Source organism: Maniola jurtina, chromosome 1, assembly GCF_905333055.1.
Source record: "Maniola jurtina chromosome 1, ilManJurt1.1, whole genome shotgun sequence".
NCBI classification, from domain to species: Eukaryota; Metazoa; Arthropoda; class Insecta; order Lepidoptera; family Nymphalidae; genus Maniola; species Maniola jurtina.
The window spans coordinates 10,430,811-10,448,264 of NC_060029.1; positions in this window are offsets into that span (position 1 = coordinate 10,430,811).

Here is a 17,454-nt window from a genome sequence, read left to right on the forward strand (position 1 = left end):
AATCTACGTGCCTACCTATATTATTTATATAATAAAGCTGAAACAGATTATTATTTTTAATTCAATGGTATAAAAAGTGGTCCAACAAATCTATACTAATAAATAAAATTGGAGTGTCTGTCTGTAATTTCGAAATAACTACCGCATATTAAGGTCATACTTATGGTTATTTGAACGATACTATAACTGAATCACACGTTTTTAAAATTTTTGTCTGTCTGTCTGTCTGTCTGTCTAACAGAGAGGAGAGAGGAGTAACATAGGCTACTTTTTTAACCGACTTTCAAAAAGGGAGTTGTGTTTTTCTACCTATGTACACCGAAATCTCCGAGATTTCTGAACCGATTTGTGTCATTTATTTTTTAATCGATAGAGGAACTTTGCGACGTTGTTTCATAAAAAATTTGGGGTCCAACTCCTCAATCCTGATGCTGCAGGGGATCTGACCAATCCACGCGGGCGAAGCTGCGGGCATCTTTAATAATAAAGACTGTGGAGAAACCGCGTTTCTGAACGTTTCATTGTGTGAAATTTTTTAATACGTACTTATAAAGAAAATAGTTGTGTAAAGCCAGACGAGCAGACGAGAGAAAAAAAAAGAAAAAAAATTACCTAGTATCTACCCCGTCCGTAGACCATTGAAATTCGAACGTGATGGACTCATCACGTTCGAATTTCAAATGACTTTTCCACGCTAGGCGGTTAAAATAATTCTAAAATAAACTTTTCAGATTTCGAAGGACAAAAAAGCCTTTCCGAGCCAGTAAGACGAAAAAATATTAATACTTAGTAGGTAGGTACCTACTTATATCTGCAACTACAGTAAGTATACTTTGCCTATTTCTATAATTATACTATTTATAATATTTAAAAATTTAAGTACGTACTTACGAGCAAGTAGTTATACTTAGGTATACTAAGTAATAAGATGTCTTTTTGTTCAAAACTTCATATAGTGCAGTAAACGAAGCATTTTCGTCGGAAGTCCTCAGAAACAGCTCCGATTTTAATGATTTTTTTTTTTAAATTCTTGTTTTTTATACATTATTTAAAATCAGAAACGTTTTGTCGAAGCGGGGAAATAATTTGTAGTATTTTTTTAAAATAAGTATAAGTAGGTATAACAGATGTAAAACTCCCGCAAACTCTTGAAAAATCCGTTTAGCGTAATGTGAGTGAGCTTTCAGTGTCGGAAGCCAAGATTCTCTTTGGGTCTCTCTAAGTTTAGATTTTAAATAAAACACTTAGCTTCCTCAAACGTGTGAAATTAATTGTACCATCGCCACACACAACGCTACAGTTAACTTTAATTGCCTATTGAAAAGAAATAATTTCTACTGTTGTAATTGAGATAACATACTTAATAATAAGCGGAATTATCATGGGTGCATTGCTATTTTAAACAGGTTTGGTATATTTTTACACCGTCTTCTTCTTAATCATTGTACTTACATCTGTGAAGAAATTATACCTTGCTCTACATTCCTAGAGAACGTAAATTACTAAATTAAAAACAATACTACCTACCTACTTGTAACACACTTATCTACGATTTTTAGAGTTCCGTACCTCAAAAGGAAAAAGGAACCCCATATAGGATCACTCCGTTGTCTATCTGTCTGTCTGTTTGTATGTCGTGTCTGTTAAGAAACCTACTTCTCATTGATCTGGAATCATTAAATTTGGCAGTTAGTAGGTAGGTCTTATAGCACAGGTAAGGGAAAAATCAGAAAACTGAATTGGTGATTACATCGCACAAAAAAAATTAAGATGTGTTCATGAAATAATTAGTATTTTCAATTTTCGGAGTTTAATAACTATACAAAGTGGGGTATCATAATATGCAAGGATTTTAAAACAGATTTTTATTTAATTTTATGCATAATAGTTTTTGATTTATCGTACAAAATGTCAAAAACATATCGTTGACAAAGTTAGTTTTGCGGTTCGTTATTACGAAACCCTCAGTGCACGAGTATATACTCGTGCACTGAGGGTTTGACTCGCACTTGACCAGTTTTTTATTTTTGTTTAACCTCATATTTAAGTCCCTTTAAAAAGTCATTTAGGTTTAGAATATGGACCCATTTTTTTAAATAATATACCGCAATGGCTTCCTCGAAAGTGCAATTTTAAAAAGCTGTGGCAAATTCTTTAAGCTAGCCCATAATTTTTTAAATCCTTTTATTTTTTTAACCTAGGATTTAAATAATATAATGGTATGGCTGGGTACTAGAAATAGCTAAACGTGTTTGCTTTATTTGTCTTCAGATACAGGAAAATCTACTATTTAATTCTATGAATCCTAACTTAAGCATCACACCTGCCCCAGTGTGAACTTAGAACTACGTAAGCTCCCATGTAAGTATGATTTCTAGTGTTGGAAAAATAAACTATCAAGTCGTTGGCACAAGGTATAAAAATAAACTAGTGATTATTTTCAAATTTCATACATTTGTACATTTCAGACAAGGTCTACAAAGGTTTCTAATTTGAACCTCAGTTATGATGAGTCTTTTTCAGTGTAGACCGCTGCGATACAATAAGTTATTGAACAAAAAGGAGAACCTCACAATAATATTATTTATATAGATTGTTACGACTATACTCACATATTTAGTCGACATAAGCCCGACTAGTTTGGAACCACAGTTTTAGGAAAAAGACTCTAGGAGTTCTGTGTTTGGAACCTTTTGGAATCCATCCGGCGCGCCTGTCTCAACCGCGACACGAAACGAGCTGAGTCCCTATGAAAATGGAGCCCGGATGGAGGATACCTAAGGATAGCCGTAACAATCTATACCTACTTAGATATAATGGAAATCACTCATGATAGTTTAACAGGGCTCTCTCCGTCACTCGTTTCATACAATCGTAGTTCCAATTTCATTTGAATATTAAGCAACCAAAGTCCATGAAATTTTGCAGACATATTCTAGAAACTAATATCTGTGTCTGTGGTGTTTTAGATTTTTCAAAAAATATGTAGTTTTAAAATTACAGGGGCTCAAAGATTTGTATGAAAATTTTTAAGACCCCGTAACTTTGAAACCGAATATTTTAACAGAAATCTGGAAAACCACAGACATAGATATATTAGTATCTAGAATATGTCTGCAAAATTTCATGGACTTTGGTTGCTTAATATTCAAATGAAATTGGAACTACGATTGTATGAAAGAGTCACTCGTTTCATACAATCGAGAGAGCCCTCTTAAACATATTATTTAAAATGTGTAAGTACATAATATTAACTTATAACTGCCTGTTTCAGGATGTGTTGCGCAATTTATATTGTACAAGTGTAAATTAAAAATTTATAACACCCTTGACAAGTGAAGGTATTACAGTAACTAGAAAAGAGCTGATAACTTTCAAATGGCTGAACCGATTTTCTTGGATTATAGCTAAGAACAATCTCGATCAAGCCACCTTTCAAACAAAAACAAACTAAATTAAAATCGGTTCATTAGTTTAGGAGCTACGATGCCACAAGCAGATACACAGATACACACGTCAAACTTATAACACTCCTCTTTTTGGGTCGGGGGTTAAAAATCGAAAGTCAAGTAGGCAAAGCCTAGGGCATCTGCTAAAGGCTTTATAAAAATCATCACAAGTTCGTCGAACGCTCTCAGCACATCTGGACGAGGACAATCTATTAACATGAAGTTATTGCGTAATAATCTAGTCGGCAGATGCGAGTTGATTGCCTCCTAGCCGGGTACAGCCAGTCACAGGTGTAGCCCACGTGGATAGACAGGGCTGTGAGTTGTGACACTTTGACTAATCTCCTTTGTTAATACTCATATTTTTATACCCCATTATTAATATGATGAGTAAAGATTATGGCATGGATAACTATTATTAATTTTCGATAAAAATATACTTAGATGGTGTTATACGTTTGACTTAATATTTTGTATGACTATTTTAATGCTAACTTGGTATTTTTGATATTGGGGGTGACGGCAAGGGGTGCGAAAGGAAACAACATTTCTTCCTAATTGTATTGCTAAAATTTTACATATAATATGTATACCTAACTAAAACATAAAACTATCCTAATCGCTCCACCGATTTGTGGCGGAGGCTTCTATAGCTAGTTGTTATGTGTAGTCCTTCCTCGCGGATGGTGCTCGCGATTACACGATTTCTGCCGCATCAGCGTCTGCGTATTTTGAAAGTCTGCTGTTAAGACATAATTACGTGCACGTATCTAGAACATTGGGCCAGGCACCAGGCTGGTATTTTTAATTGTATTGGGTAAAATTGTAAGCAGAGAAAATATTTAAAAAAACATTTAACAGTTATGTATGTTTTGCACGGGTCTTTTATATATTTATATATATATATATTTATATTTGGCTACTTACCTACTTTATTACTTCACTTTATTAGTCCTATGAAAATTCATTTTAAAATTATAAAACACTAAAATTATAAATCGCTAAAATATGATATTCAGACCGTGATTCTTAAATTATATTAAAGTATCATTTTATCATCAGTGACAACCCTAAGCTAATGTGCAGGCTAAACTAGATTATCCAGTTGTTGCGATTTTATTGTTTGGTCATTGCATAATTTATTAGATAATAATCAGTAATATCTGCATAATTATACAGTCATGTTACACACTGCATCGATTAAAGAATTATCACGTTTGGCAAACAATCAATTAGCATGTCCTGGGGTTGATGATTTGTTTAAATCGTAAACCGCGTTCCTTTGCGGCATAAATCTTAACTATATGTATAAAAAGAAACGGTGACTGACTGAATGATCAATGCACAGCCCGATCTACTGGACGGATCGGATGGAAATTTGGCATAGAGATAGCTATATCTATTATGAGGCGTGTCTACTAGGGATGTTATGGATATATAATTTCGGATCCGGATATGGATATGGATATTGGTAAAAAATAATATCGGTTTCGGTTACGGTTATGGATATTAAATTATTTCGGATTATCCGATAGTTTCGGTTACGGATATTAATTTTTTAAGGAACTGTAAAATGCGAACTGATGAAGGTGTCGCATTCTAGCGGAGTGCACAGTTAATTCGTACGAGTGTAGTATTTAGTTAGACTCCGCCCTATCCGAAACTATCCAAAACTTTTATTACGGATTCAGTTACGGTTACGGATATGGATATTCATAACAACACTAGTGTCTACCTACCGGTTGGACTCTTATTTTTGTTTGGAAACGGAAATATTGTTTTTTTAATACCCCTAGCAAACACACCTTAAAATTAAATAAAAAGCCTGTGACACAATAACAAAGTACGAAACTATTACAAGTACATAATATAATATTAACAATAAGTAGAGTTTAATATTTCAATCATATTTTAGCTATCTATCATATTTTGCTCAAATGTAAAAATATAATATAATTACGATCATCATTGATGTAGGAGGCATCTTTTTATATTTTGTTTATCTGTGTCTACCACTACCAATAAAGGAAGGCATAAACGACAACAGGTTTTGAAACAATTATATTTTTTGTCCTCGCACTTCGATGACTAGCAATAACATGTCATGTTGGGGTTGAATTTAAGTTCATGGTGTTCCGTAATTAAATCTTGAACAAATAATTCAATTTTAAAATAAGTAAATCCTACTATTAATAATAATAATTGTTATTACTATTTACGCGAAAGTGTGTCTATTTGTCATTCTGCAAAAGAGCAACGGATCGATATGATTTTTTGGATAGATAGAAGTTAAAAACTTGGAGAATGTTTGACTTGCTCTATCTCGGTACATTTTATTTTGGAATATTATAGAATTCTCCCAGTATGAAAAACCGAAAGGACTTCGTCTGTGATGGCGTTTGCTGGCGCGCGTGCTGTGCTTGTTTGGAGTGTTTTTTTGTTAAGAGTGGCTGGTTTTTGTGTTAGTTGGTGTTTTGTGGTGGTGGAACTGACTGGGAAGCGCTCTGAAGGGGCGCCGCGCGTGTGTCGGCGGGCGCCGGCGCAGACGGAGTCCATACTTGTATAAATTCAATAACTTGAAAATATCACAAACTTGACATTGGCTAATCAGAGTAAAGCCAGATTTAAAGAAAAAAAAAAGAAAAACCGAAATCTACGAGGACGAAGTTGTGGGCATCATCTAGGTAAGTAGTAGGTACAGCAATGAATATACCAACTTCAGTACCACCTAATGGTATATACGTTACACCCTTTATTATTTTAACGTTAAATAAATTAATTATTTTACTAGTTAATTAACTGGAGCCTTCTTTAAAAGATTTATTAATCATACTTACCTACTCTTTTTAAGTCTCGCTTTAATTCTCAGCCTCATAGATACAGATGCATTATAAGTTTAGTTAAGTTAGTAAGTCAGTTTTAGTAAGTTGACGAACTGACGGTCAACTATAGGAACGATACGTTGGGTTAAACTCTTGTAGCTACGGAACCCTAAAAAGTACGCACTCAATTAATTAAACACATCCCTTTGACATATCTCGCGTTGTAAGTAGTCGTGGTGCACATTTGAGATAATTAATCTTTTAGGTCATATAAGGCCTGACAACCACAAGCCCTGATTAGGTACCAGATATATTGAATCAGGCTTGCGCAGGTGATTTTTCTTGCAGAAAAACTTTTTGCTAGGCAGCTGTGCCGTGAAAATTGCAAGCCCCTATGTCCTATTCCATAATCTAAGTATTAATAGCCAATTGCTAATGACAAAATGGAAATGCAACGTTTGGTCAAAGACAAGACAAAGTAATTACCGGCAGTACGTTAGAATCCGTACAAAATATACGGGCGGAGACACGTGCCGCGGCCATCCGCCTGGTGTGTAAGTATTTTTTACAATAATATGTCATAAAATTGCATTTATATATATTTACTACTTATAAGTATTTCACTTTCTGTGGTCACATACAATACGCAACGTTGTACATTGAACTGCTTAGTAGTTCATGGTCCATGGAAGAGTAGAAAAAGCACCAGAGCACACTGCACGTGGTTGATCGCCCATCAGATGAACAGACCAAGTAAGGCCAGCGATGGAGGTCCCCTTATATGAGTGCACAAGAAAGACAGCCAACGGCGATGAATGAAGAAGCACAGAAGCGTGCCGCAGCAAAATCTCTAGTTTTCATACCCAACGGCTTCTTAAACTGTACGTAGTTAGGTATGTTGATATTATGTCAGTAAGTTAGTTTATCCTCTTATAAGGAATGTGCCAGTAAGAATTTGAATTTGGAAATGCCCTTATAGGAACCTACCCCTATTAGAGACAATATTAAGACAGCAATGTTTTGCAGTTATGTTTTCTTGATTTTGTATTCAGAATAAATAAACATTCTGCCAAAAGGTTCGTAATCTGCAATCTAATTCTATAGACGCGTGTAAATACGGCAAATCAGTTCAAAATATTGCGAAGCTTTTGTGTTGGCGCACATGCGCGCTCTCAATATTGAAGCAACGAGACTCCACAAAACGCTTTTCATTTCGTTTGAATCGTTCGCGCATTCTGTGCGCGCACGCAAGATATTATGAGTCAGAAGGATCGCCAAAGAATAGTTTGCGAAACAGATACGCAAACGTTATAAAAAAGCTTGTCTTTGACCATAAATAGCTTGAACCTTGTGGTAGACTATAATTACTTCTGTAGAAAGTTCGAGTAAAGAAAGGTACCTACTAAGTTCTTATAGAAAGCTAGGTACATGACCTTCTTATAGGTGAGTATTGTGTTTTTAATTGAGGACGTAATTAAAAAAGTTCAAAATAATTTGTTTAGCTAGGTACGTAACTAAAAAATTGATTTTTCTCTGAACAGGAAAAATTGTATTTTATGTTTTTCTGTATCGATTTCTTTTTAATCTGTAAGTCATTCTAGGTAGAGTAATCTCTAATTAGTTCCTAGATCTTAATTCATTTTAACGCATTTTTAACGGATAAGTAGTTAGGTGTCAACACGATGAAAAAATGGAGCCATTTTTTTTTTTTGTTTTAGACATGTGGTAAAAAAAAAGTTTGAAATAAAACATTGGAGTCCTAGAAAATAGACTCATCGTGTAAAAAAATATAAGTAATAATTTTAATTTTCATCCAGGATATTCCTCCTTACGTCGAATATTCTTTGGATGCGCGTAATTAGTAGCGCAGTGAGCGTTGTCTGTGAGGAATTCTTTTGAGAGGAGACAAATGAAGGAGGCTCCGAGCAGCATCGTCCCGATCAATGGGGTATCGTGTGTCGGCCACCTGCGCGCCGCCGACCTCGTCGCCGGCTCTTTCAACGGGCACGCTGCGCTGCAGCACACTGCGCTTCGTGATGTACCTACCTATATTACGCGACAGGTCGAGATGGCAATCGGGGTGGGGACGTCTTGCATACCCGCGCATACCCAGTGCGGGCGAGCGCATGTAACGTGCGGGTGTGCGGCGCGTCCCCCCGCCTCATAGTCATACCCCGATTGCCCGATCTCGACCTGTCGCGAATTACACCTACCTTAGTACCTAATCATCAGAGCTCTAAATATTCAAAACATGTATAACTCGTCCAAACTAAGAAAGGAAAATTGCGTCCGACAAATTGTGACGTCCCAGTTAGAATTATAATTATGCCTACTTATTATATATGTACATATATTATGATTCATTACATCTTAAATATATTTTGTAGGACCAAATCCATTCAAAATATGCCCCACAAAATCTTTTGAAAAGCTGTAAAATAATTTAAAATTATTATAAGTATATCAAAATCTATAATTCTAGCTCAGACCTCACAACATGGCAGGAACGATTTCCATTTGTTAGTTTCGACGCGTTATACTTAATTAAGGATAATAATTTTAACCCCTAAAAATACTTTACAAAAATGGAAAAGGCGAATAATTTTGGAAATTAAAGCAAACGATATTTGGAGTAACTCAGTTCAGAAGTATTCGAGAATATTCAAAAGAAACAATGAGCCTTTTTTTCTAAAGTCTGTTACAATTTTCCACTTGAGTCACAGGCTCATGGTTATTACCAGCCTGATAATAGGTACGTTCCTACACAAAACGAAGAAAATATAAGAACTTATACTTAGTGGTTTTAAGCATTTCTATCTAACAATAACCACATCACTAAGTAAGTTGCAACAAACATTAATTTCGTAGATCGATTTGTAAAATGGAGATCTCACACGGCGATATCGTCTCCCCCGAACACCCCGCTGACTCCTGAGAACGTCACTCATTACTAAAAATATCGGTGAATCGATACAACGTTAAAATTATCGATCTGATTGGGGGTTTTGATGTTATCAGTCATCGATTTGCGGCTTTTGTGGAATGGGTAGAAAATACCTACTTACCTACTAGCAATTAAAAACCGTACCTACATATATTTTATAAAATATAGTTCCTCATGTATACTTTTTATGTTTCTATCAAATATAATTATTTAGATCAAGGATCCAATAAATGTAAAATAGGTACCTACCTATAGTTATTTAGGAAGTGAAAAGTAGGTACCACAAACAGCAAAATCCAGTTATTTACCTACCAAAAATCTGTCACGTGCTCGAAAATTTTCTTTCGACTGATATTTGCTTTGCATTTTTGATTTATTTGTGATACTTGGATTGAAGGTATTCCTCCTATGACTGTTGGTTAGGTATACCTATAGGGATAGAAAGATTTGAGTGAATAGTTTTAGTAGGTACCTTAAGAAATATCTCAGCTATATTATACCTACTAACGTATCTGTACAGCCTCACCTTCCTACGTGGCTATATTATTATTTATCGGTAAGAATACTTTTATTTAGGTAGGCACTCTCAAGTTTCAACTAACTGTATAAGTACTAATACTTACCTATTATAAGGTCAAATGAATATTCGACTAAGATTACCAAGATCAACCCCGCCTCTCGTAACTTAGTTAATACCCCTTAAATCGAGTGATTGTGGGAAAGGGCAAAGACAATGGCGATAGCATCACGCTAATAGCTGCCATCAGTAACGGAGGGTGGAGGGCTTGCTTATCTGTCAGGATTAGCTGGTAACGGTTATCCGATGCCGATAAAATTGTTATGGGTATGACGTCACTCGTACCATAGAAAATCATTGAGATTATAATCATCTTTGTTACTCTTCTATCTTTCTGTCTTCTATTCTATCTCTATCAATCAAGTTCGTTACTCTTTGACGCAAAAACTACTAGACGGATTTGGCTACTTTTTATCCCGGAAAATCAATGAGTTCCCACGGGATTTTTAAAAACTGATATCCACGAGAACGAAGTCGCGGGCATCAGCTAGTTTTACGTATAAGTACAATATATACGAATACATAGTAAATTAACTTCCTACTTGTGCAACTGTTTTTGCATACATTTCTAACTACATTGTACCTACATATCTAACCCTCATTGTTGAAGGTCGTGGACCCCTTCCACATATTCGTGAAGTCTTCTTAGAATGATAACACGATGGGGTTATTAGGTAACCAATAACCATATCAAATTAAAATGGGTTGTTAGTAACAAATTAAGTATTTTTGGCAAAGTCTTCGTGCCTTGAAATAGAGCATTCTAATTAATTAATATTAATGTAATAGAGGCAGTTAGAACAAGGTGATTGAACTAATATATTATATCATATTATACTAATTAATTATTCTATGATATTTCATTACCATAATCCTGTCTGAAGTTATAACTTTAGACAGGATTATGGTTAAATGGACAAATAATAGTGGTGTACGTAAGTCATGTATGTACCTATATATATATTCAAAACGCCCTTACAAGAAGACCTCTTTAACCAAATCAGTTTACATCGCAGACAAGCTGCTGCATTGAATTTTACTATCACTATTTTATTATGTTAAAGGTCATATTCCTTTGATAAACTTAAAAGCTCGTCCAACGTTTCCCAACCTGGGGACCACTATCTCGACGGAAAAAAAATTCGAGCGATGTGAATTTTATTTATTATTTTTTGAAATTTTCGTACTAGACGGGTACTGTTTGTAGAATATTTAACAATTTACGAATAACGTCGCGTACTTCGCCGCGTTGTCCGCCGCGTGTTTTCATGCAATTGCGCGTACGCGACGCTGCGTGCTACACCAGTTAACAAGCAAACGCTTCTGCAAAAATGCTCTCATACTTGGCCTTAGGTTTGAAATTTGAACATTAACAGCGCGACGTGATGCACCATACGGCGTCTATAGAGAGCAGGCATCTCCTTAATCTAAGAGTATCTATCATAGGTACGACTTAGACTAAGGTAGATTGTTAGATACGAATCACCACTTAACTAGGTAGGTATGGACTATATGTTGTTTAAAATAGTACTAGTGCCATATTTTTTAAGAGAGTGAAGTGAAGTTTATAATTGAAAATTGTTTATACTTATGTTGATTATTTTACTTCTTCTGGTCCTTTATGAGTAGAATAAAGATTGGGAAACAGTGGCCTGCGCAAAGTATGAGGGGGCAATGAATGTATTGTGTTAATATCACAATATGCGGCTGTCAGTTAATTGGAATAGATTATGGGAATGAAGGGAAGAAGACTATTTTCAGTGGAGTGGTCTCGGGGGATGACGGGTGGAGATCGTTTTATGATTTTTTATCAAGTCATTGAGTGACAATGTGGAGAGGCGGATTATCACAATATTTGACTGCGGTCGTGTGGCGTCACTTGCAATTTGCAAACTGAGCGGTCGATGTTTTTAATAAGTTAAATGAATGGCGTTAAGATCTACCTGATTTGTGTTTTTAAACGACCAATGTTTTAGGATTCATTCATTTAGGTATGTAAGTTTCCGTGTTACACCATAATTTCTAAACGTTCTGGTAATAATTAGGTATGTTAAGGATAAAATATTTGGAAAAAATAGCAGTCCTAAATTTTTTGAAAATAATTCAGAAAGTATGAGCTTTTTACAATTTTTTTTTAATAATTTGGACATCGCGTTGCTCGCGTCATTTGAAATAGAAAGAGCTTTTACTTTTATTATTTACTTTGATAAGTAAACTTACAAGCGCTTTTGAATCGTCATGTTATTTGAATCTACCACGGGGGCAATGGTTCATTCCTTGCGTAAAATAAATGCACAAGTTAATGGAGGAGACAAGACATCGTGTCCTCGCCTCGTACAAAACGCCACGTCTCCCACATTCGATACCTTACAGCACGCGACCGGCAGTATTCCAACGACCAATTTTTCCCTCTAAATTTTTCTCTCAGCAACAATGAGCTGACCTAGTGAGCAGCCCGCATGCTCGGCAGACAGCGCGGCTTCGCCTGACTCATCGCGATAGTACTGACCACTCTCAAGACATCACGAGGACCGTCTCAAGTGCTGTGATTCATGGGACCTTATGAATGGGCGACGCAGTTCACATGCTATTGACTGTATCATTGTGAGAGCTGACCCTTTTCCTTTTTACTTCTAATTGGACAACTCTATTAAATAAAATTGTTACGAAGGTATATAAAGATAGACCTTTTTAAGGGTTCCGTAGTCAGAAGGAACCTTATACCTTCTTTCGCTAAGTCCGTGGCTGTGCTCAGAGATTCTTCATCATCATCATCAGCCTGTGGACGTCCGCTGTTGGACATAGGCCTTCCCTAAAGAGCTCCATCACACCCGGTCCTTAGCCTTCCTCAGAGATTCTTAGTACAATAATATAGAAAGCTGTAATTATTTGGCATGGGTAAACAAATTAATCACACCGACAAAGTGGTAAAATAAAACTTAAAAATTTTAGGTAAGTATATCGGTTATAATGGTTATAAAAAAGGTACTTATCTGGATATTTTTATTATTATATATTTATATATATAATTTATATCTAATTATATATATAAATTCTTCTATTACTTCAACTAACCTAATAATTCACACGCCGTACATCTAAATATACCGGTAAATGTAGATATTATTTTTCACAATGAAGCTACTCAGAACTATTGGTACATTTGATACAATTTTTGTACCCTAAAAAGGCGTATTACAGCGTGAAAACATACATCGTAGTCCGACGTGTTTCTATAAAAAACAAACATAAAAGGACTAACAAAAGTAACAAAGCTTTGAAGATGCGCAATAAAAATGTACTTACCTAATAATGCATTCTTGTGCGGGGTGCGTACGAGCGTGACCGGCGCGCGACAATGGAGGCAGCGGCGCGTGCGCAGCCGAAAGCCCGCAACGCACCTTGTTCGCTCGACAGTCGACACGCGTAGCGGTGTAGCTTTGTTATCTTACACAAGTTTTAAACACGTCAATAATCACGATTAATTTTTCTAAGAGAAGATAAGAAAAGTTGCATCCAGGCTTTCTTTCAGTAGTAGATGTATAAAAAAGCTAAAATACATCAAAAAGTCATTTATATAGTATTTGCATCCCTTCAGATAACTTTTTAGTAGGTACGAATTTTTTGTTTTTGCATGCAGCATGGGCAGGGGAATAATAATAATTATTGTAAAAGCGAAAATGTGTTTGTTGGTTTGACCTTAATCACGCTGTAACCGAGTATTGATATACCTACATAATAATACTTCAATGATATTGATTAAATTTTTTTTAAACTAAATCCACGCGAAGAAGTCACGGGTGTCAATTACCTAAGTTAATTTTATAACATGAAGAAAATATAAAACTCCAACGTCTTTAGACCTCCTGAAAATGTCAAAATCTTGTGCTAATCGCTAAGCTCCCACAAACCTTTGTAGCAATGTCCAAAAAATAAGCTTAAATGAACGAATAAAAACTTTCCAACAATAATCCATAGAAATATTCAAACGGCTATTGTATTTTTTTCGAATTTGATTTGTTGCTACAAATAGCGGATATGAAAAGCGTTTAAGGTACTTAATGTCCAGTAATTGGCGATCAATGAGGATCAGTGGGTACATTGTGTTAAACTATCGAATAGCTACAGCCTTTGTGTGGACGGAAATAAAAAAATAAAGCCCAGTAAGCACCCGTCAAGGGTCAACGCTCAATGGCAAGCTGTCGATGGACCCTGGGTTTATAAAAAATGGTTGACACCCCGATTTAAAATAAAAAACCGTTTGTTTGGAGCCAGTCGTGAATTCATCATGCAAATGCTACCAAGTAAGTGATATTCAACTAGATATCAGGTTACGCTATTGAAGTCACTGTGTGTACAAATTATAATATTTTCTTTTATCCCTTTATCTTTATTTTAAATGTGAACACCAATCAATCTATGCCATAATAAAATTGAGAAATAATTTCTTTTTAGCCACATTTTAAATGAAACATTTTTTTCAAATGAAACTATGGTTGTGTTGGAAGCGCTCTACTTCTTTAAATCCTGACGACGATTTGCCTACCACGGGGGCTGTGTCACTTTACCCAAATATAGGTATACCATACCTACCTATTATTATTTTATCCATTAGTACCGCGCTCAGAATAAACAAACTATGGCGCTTTTAAAATCAATGGTCCCGAACATATGCTAACTTCTCAAGTTTTAAAACAATTGGGCGGCACAAAAGGTGTGTAACATACGTACTTCATTAACCGTTTTAAATTCAAGCAGAGGCCTCCGCAGCTCCGTAATGAAATCACCGGGTGAAGCGGGCGAGTCCCACGCACTCTGAATAAGAAATATGAGCTGAACGGATACTGCTATTATCAAAACATTATTACAACACTCCAAACGCATCGCCCTTCGAATGTAAAAATTAAACAACAATTGCCTTTAATATTCGCTCGCTGGTGCCCACCGGAGGGTGGTTTCATAAAAAATCTGTCAATCTGCCGTAGATCAATCATCCGACGTGAATGGTCCGGAGGGGTGAGTTCAAACCACAATCGAACTTCACAGATAATAAAAGGCGGTCCATATTTACGTAAACGCATCGATTTGATGTTCAACATTGTCCTCGGAACATCCGACACCAGATTCTGTCCTTTCACTTCTTTGTGAGATTGAATCTGAGTGACGTTTTGGAAATCGCACGAATTGTCAAGTAGGCGGATTAGTGTAAAGTATCTTCACTGGTGTAAAGTACCTACCTACTGTTTATTTTGATAACTGGCTTACTATGTGAGATGCACTCCTTTGCAAAAAAACGATCTGTATTCTGTACCTACAAATAACTGTACGAGGCACGAACCCTTATCGTAGAAGTGATTTTTTCAGAACACGGTATTTGCATAGCACTTTTTTGGTCTTGGCAGCATCCGGCGGCGTTAGACCTCGACACATAGTGAAATCAGAGCATCGCGTCAAAGAAAGTATGCTACTCCAGTACCTAGGCTACTTACACTTGAGTTTGAGATGCACAATTTTTTTTAGACGGACAACACAATGTTCACGGAGTAACTCAAGAGACCTATAGCTGCCGGCAACTGCTTAATTATATTGGTAGCTATAGAAGCCTCGATCTCCATATCCTCTATAAACTAACTTGAAGTCACTGTGCTTCTAGGTTTTTAGGACCATTGTGAATCACTCTTTTGGTATTTCAGGCATAGACAAAATGCTAAAATCAGACAGATGTAAAAAGGTGTACTATAGCTAACATTAGGGCACGTTTCAGTGACTCTTCAAGTGGGTAAGTCGTAAGCACTCACGCAATGTACTCGTACCTACTCTACATTACTTTACAAGGGAAATTAATAAACAAGGTGGAACATATCCGGGAGTCACGTCACACGTGCACGACGCGTGCTCAGGTAGGTATAACAAAAACATACGTAACTACTCAGTAAAGTAAAATGAATTAATACCAACTTCACATAGGTACCTACCTTGCTATTGCTACGTTGACTTTGCAATGTTTAACAATCAATATCTTTTACAAGGGAAGGTACTTTAGTGGACAAGGCAGGAGACGCACACGAATGCTTCCACGTGTGAAGTGTGAACGCGGCACGCTCTGTCGCGCCCACGTGCCTGAAGCGCGCTGGGCACGCGCACAGGTAGACGCTACCTTTTAAAAATAAACTGTGGTATTTCTTTATCGAGAACAGGCTTGCGCTTGATCGCGATCTCAAATGATGACAGTAAGTAATTGGTTGTGGTGATGGTATAAGGTGGAAAGCCGTTAGCTGCGGAAGGGGTGGATACCTATGCTAGTTTATTAATACCCAGCCGTAATTAGTTTCGTCTCTTAACTCTACAGTGTCACTGAAACCGTCAAAATTGTTCGGTAGGTAAGTAATTTTTATGACAGTGGTTTTACCTACACTTCAAGGCTAAATAATTTATAAATAGGTACATCAAAAATTGCGGAACCAGCAGTACTTATTCGAACCTGCGTTTTCTCGGTTCGCGCCCGATGCTCTGACTACTAAGCCATTCTTTGTAAGCTACGAGTAAGTAGGTAATTCTTATTTTTTTCTAATTAAGATGGGTGGAATATTAATTTAGGTATATTATAGGTGGGCAACAAATCACTTATCTGCATCCGTAAATGGAGAAGACTTCAAGCTTAAGGCAGAGTGAAGTTCACATCTTAATGTAAGAATCCTGGATGAGTAAGCTAGTATACCTACCAAACTACCACCGATCTCTAATTCTCTACAATAGGAATAACCTAACCGAAAGAAGAATTCGACAATTTACTACGCTAAACGTTCTATCTACAGTTGTTAGATGTTCTGCAAAATAAAATAGAAATTAACGAGTAGGTAGGCACAGTCACACCAGTAATTCGTAGTGGCAGCCGTGCAGTTTATCACCGGCTCTAATCACCCCCCCAGCATCTTGTATCATTAATGAACTGTCAATAGCATTTAACTTTAAAAAGTTACGCTCAGTTTGTTTCTTTTTTAAGTATTATAATAAATACTTATACCTAATATTTGTAAATTGTTTTACTTACCTGGATACTTTTCTGATGCATTATCAGATGCCTATTTACATATGTTTTCAATGTAAGGGCTGATTTTTCAATTATTGTTACGCAACGTGAAGAACGCGTGCCAGATTTCATTACAAAACTGTCAATAGTCTAACTTATTCCCAATTTATGCCTAATTTTCAGGTTATCTACCTCCTGAACATGAAAGCAAGAGCTGAAAAAATCCACCTCGTTGAATAAGCAGCCATTTTACAATAATTTATTATAAAGTATCTAGACAGTTTTCACGGGTTAATTATAAAAAAAACTGTTAGTGCTCGAAAAATACGTAGTAAGCACTTACCTGGATTGGAATTTATAACTATTAGATTTTATTCATTAAATAGGTATTATAACAATAGATAAAGAAACATGGCGTGTGCCCGACCGTAGTGAATTCAATAATAGGATTAAAGTACGTGTCTAAATGGACATCAATGCCTTTGTAATGACATTACCTTGTTTCCAAAACCAGCTACTGACCAGAGGGTGAATGATTGATCTACGAATTGGTGAATACGATGTTAATTTTTGACTTGCTCCGAACTGTGAGACAGTCTGCAGTACGAGTACCTACCTCATCATACCTAAGT